Source organism: Orbicella franksi, chromosome 11 (genome assembly GCF_964199315.1).
Source record: "Orbicella franksi chromosome 11, jaOrbFran1.1, whole genome shotgun sequence".
NCBI classification, from domain to species: domain Eukaryota; kingdom Metazoa; phylum Cnidaria; class Anthozoa; order Scleractinia; family Merulinidae; genus Orbicella; species Orbicella franksi.
Window position 1 is genome coordinate 7,716,096 of NC_138155.1, and position 4,772 is coordinate 7,720,867.

General features: G+C 37.0%; 1 long non-coding RNA gene across 1 annotated transcript; it reads right to left on the reverse strand.

The window, feature by feature from the left end:
* Positions 1-2,949: 2,949 nt before the first annotated feature.
* Positions 2,950-4,494, reverse strand: LOC145502500 (uncharacterized). The gene is made up of 3 exons (XR_014051346.1): positions 4,416-4,494; positions 3,876-4,233; positions 2,950-3,166 (listed from the first exon to the last, which is right to left on the reverse strand). It is a non-coding gene; the product is annotated as an uncharacterized LOC145502500 (long non-coding RNA).
* Positions 4,495-4,772: the final 278 nt, after the last annotated feature.

Below are 4,772 nucleotides of genomic sequence, written 5' to 3' on the forward strand. Positions count from 1 at the left end.
GAAAAGAGGAATAGCATGAGCATCATTGGAATTACCTTCCATCCTGAACAAACACTTCGCTGTAAGTAACCTAAGGCTTATGTTACCTGCAGGTATTTATGAGTCTCATCAAAACGAAGACTGGGCAGAGTAATTCAGGCCTCATCTATGCAAACCAATCAAAAGGAAAGCCTATCAAGTTAATGCCAGTTTCCCAGCCACAGACTGGAAGTTCATCTGTATCTCCTAGCACATTGAAAAAAAGGAGTCAAGTCATTAAGAAATTTGTAGAGAGTGTAGCATCAGAAACAAAGATGGCAGATGATGTCATACATCAGACTGCAACATCGATTAACAGAAACAAGGATCAGTTTCTGAAGTCATTTTCAGAGGGAGGTCTGAACATCATAAAGTCTTTTACACTTAAGCAGATGAGTAACAACTACAAAGATGTTTTATTTGGAAAACAAAATTGAAAATTTTCAGTTGTTACATGTGCATTTTGCAACAATGCAGCAAAATAATGAATTAGTGTGAAGCCTGCATGGATAAAAAAGAACTTAATTCATCCTACTAGCCCAGTGTGTGCCATTATCTCAGCTCTGCAAAACATTTTAATTTAATACAGGTTACCAAAGACATAAAAGAGAAATAGTTTCACATAAAGTGATTGCCTACCATCCTAAAATCTACACTGTATCAGTACTAGACAGTATAACAAAAACAACAGCCTGTAACATTTTTGACATCAAAATGAAAAAAAGCTCAACCCACTGTTTGTCAGATTTTTTACTATTATCAGAGTTGACATAAACTTCTTTCAGGTTGCATAGCTTAAAGCCCATATGCCCAGTACTCCTCTCTGTCACCACGAGGTAGCCTTCCTTGCGGTCCGGTGTGCTAGCTTTGGTCACTGGTTTCCTATAAACTTTCCAAACACCAACTTGCTTCAAAAATTTCATCTGTTAACTTTCCATGTCCCTGAGGAAGCCATTTCCAAGAACACCATGGGCATGGAAGCTGAACACTGCTCAGAGAGTATACACCCAGAGGTCAACAGGCTTGAAAGGACTTATGCAACTACACAAAAATATTAATACATGTGATCGCTTGGCACTGGTAGTCAAGAGCCAGTGGCTTAAAGGCAACTCCACCCTGACAAACTTCAGGAAACCTAAACACAGAAACAGATCAGATGCAATTGTAATTACAACAGAAGAATAGTTTCTATATTGAAAATGGAAAAGTTGCCAAGCTTCCATAATAAATGGGGACTTAAGGCATATTGCACTAAAATATTATACGATTCAGATAAACTGTAACCAGCTGACATGTGGAGAAATGTTGGTTTTTTTTTCAAACTGTAATAATTATTCCTGTAGCTATAGTGATGCAGGCAGTAGCAATATACTTTAAGTCTCAATTTATAGCTGATCATGAGGAGAACTTTATCATACATGTCAATCAACAAGTGCAATGTAAGTCACACAATACAATAACATGAAATGGCGAAAACACAAGAATACAATACAATACTATTTGCCAATACTATTTACCAATATTACATTGGTTCTATAATATACTTTTCTGAAAACCTTTTACCGAGGATTTATCTTCAAATTAGTACATCACGAATCATATACATGAAGCCTAGTTTAGCCTGCTCCACAAAAAGTTCCATCCACATCATTCAGTGCTTTCACATAATTCACATCAATATGTGCCATTATGGATTTGCTTAATTTTTGTATGTCATAAATGTTAACACATCTTGTAACAACAGAAAACTGCAGTAGTATAGGAAACCAATTTCCCTTACACCATGTAGGCCTAGGGGTATAGTATCACACAATCAAAACCATTTCTCTCATTTAGGGCAACTGCCACTAACTGGTTTGGCATTTAACTATTCTTTTAGAGAATTGGCATTTACATTTAAGGCATGATTATTTTGATGGCCAGTAAGCAATGTACAGAAATAAGAAAATGCAGTTGTCTACACAGGACCATAGTAGTACCCTGGTGTATAATAATGTTATGCAGTGCTTCATCATTGGTATTATGTGACTATTTTAAATGATAAATGTACATAACCATTTTAACTACTGCAATTACCACAGAATACCACAGTATTATTTAACCTTATAATTGTAGGATTTTTACATTACATGTACATCTATGAAGCTAGTTTCCTTGTTTACTGCTATTTTAAAATTATATTTAATATAAGGCATTAAATGAGAGATCTCAACAAATAGACAATTAAATGAAAGTGTTAGTTGAAATAAGCATATAAATAGTTCCATGTTGTCGTCTTATTAAAACCTGAGGGGCAGTTGTATCATGGTGCAAAACACTGCTAAATATGGAAAAATTTACAGACATGCAAATGTGTATAAAAACGATTTCATTGGAGTCTTTATAGCACATCTTTGTCTGGGAATAAAATTGCACTTTTAATTTTAATCAATATTGCACAAATAATCTTAACAAGTTGCACAAGTCCCAGTGAAGTAATGTTCCCTTGAGTGGGGAAAGTAATTTGCATTTACTTAAGTTTTTCATCCATTTGCTTACAGTGCGATGCGCCTTAGTGTAGCCACCCAACAAACTTTTTTCACAAGTTTAATAGCCAACCAGAGAGCAAGAATTTCTTTGACCGGTAACACAGCCTCCTTTCAATGTTAAAAACATCACCACAGAACTGTTGATCTCATTTGTAAGCAAAGCTGTGGTGTTTGCGGCACGATACAGAGCTAACTAACTTGTTAAAAAAGTTTGTTGGGTAGCTACACTAAGTGCGTCGAGCTATAAAGATTGGCATAAAAAAACTTGCACCACTTTCTCAACAAATCAGAGATAAAACCAAAACCAGTCATGACTTGCTCATGTAAGTTTTTCAGAGTTTTGTACTGGCTAAGTGTAATATTGCTTTGAGTTATGAATGGTCCCATGGCTTGTAAGAGGCCGATTATTTTGGGAGAGGCTTGCAAAACACAATAAGCCACAGTTACAGCTGTATGAATCAGTTGTTTACAAATTTATTGTCATTTGACAAATTTCATTTCACAAATTTATTCTCTTTTTTTTGGTTAATTTCTTTAGCCTTTCTCTTTCCACTCTTTCCTTTAACTCTTCCCTTCTTCTCAATTCTTCTTCCTCTTAATGTCTTTTTTCTTCTGGGCTTCTGAAATGCATTAATTTTTTAAGACCAAAAATTCCTTAAGTGTCTCCTTTTTTAATGATGAAACCAAATCAGGAAAAACTGCATTGGCGAAAGCAAGCTACTTTTTTCCTCCTCATCTACTTCTGGCCATACAACACCTCTCGGTTTTGACCGACGAACAACTGTGCTTCTTCAAACATAGAAAAACGAATATATTTAGCTAGCAGCTGAAGCCAATTGCCTTGAAAATAACATTTATTAAAAGCAAAACAAAGCAAAACCCGACAATTAAATGCACTACCTTTGTTTTGGCATTCCGCAAGAAATCAAACAAGTCGTAACCATTGAGCCGGAAAATTGCAACACGAGCGGCAAAATTCCCGCGCTTTTTGAGGACGCGACCGGCCGACTCAGCATCAAACAAAGAGTGGGAAATTTGTGGTCAAGAAAATGTCTGACAAAAGAGAACACTTGATCGAAATATTCGCAATTAACAGCTCGAGAATCTGCCGATCAACTTAATTTACAGTGAAGTTCGACACATTTAAATATGACAGTATATAGTGAACAATCTACCCCTTGAAGTTGTCCTGTCAAGAGGTTAATACCGTAAATAGAGTACCATGACCTTTGAATTAACCGTTTAATAGTCATAGGTCCGTTGTTAAATAATCATCATAATATTTCATCAATGAAACAAATAAACTACACAAAAAAAATAAAAACTAACCTGAGGCAACTGTCAAAGTTCTCCGCTAGGTTGGTGGAAAGCGCCAACAATCAGTACCGCCGTATCTAGTGTGTTATACAAAACCGTAACGCGGTAAAACCTCGAAATCGTCTTGCAGATACTGAAAAAAATTCCACTCTCATACAATCGAGATTGGTGCAAACTGAAACCAGGTATGTAATCTTCTTTTGAGTGTAAGGGCTTAATGGACAACAGTCCTCGATGAGCCAATCTAGGAGAATGAGAAACGAGTGTCGTTCTGACGGATCCTTTCTGTCACCTTCCAATAAATCCACTTCTGAGTCATGTCACTGGTGAATAAGGTCCAATATAAACATTTCCACTCGACAAACGCATTCTGTTGAAAAAAATAAGACTTTTCAATGTAAAATTGGACTGAGGCAACCCTATCATTTTTGAGCGATCGCAAACAACACGTAGACAACGACTGTCAGGCGCGAAATCAAGCTTCTGGTAAAACGACGAGAAGAAACTGCTAACTATCAAAGTTTCCAATAAAATAAGAAAAACAGAACTTACCAGTATATCGACCTGTTTCCAACGATGACCTTTATAGCATATTCGCCACACATACCGTCGAAATTTATCAGAAATGGAAAAAAAAGCGGGCACGTAACCACAGATCGAAGAACTTTGCTCGCACGTGATGGAACGCAAAACGCAACTACGACCAGCGGACTCATCTCAAAATCTACCGCTGCAAAGTTATAACGCGGGCTTCAAGTGGATCTGGCAGCCCACTCGTGCACCCCGTGTTCGAGATTCTTTTGAACTTTCTACAGTCCCACGACCTGCTGGCTACCAATGTCCAGGGGACTAAAGCTCATTCCCATCCCCAGTCAAAACAGCAAAAACAAGAAGCATCGCTAATTCTAA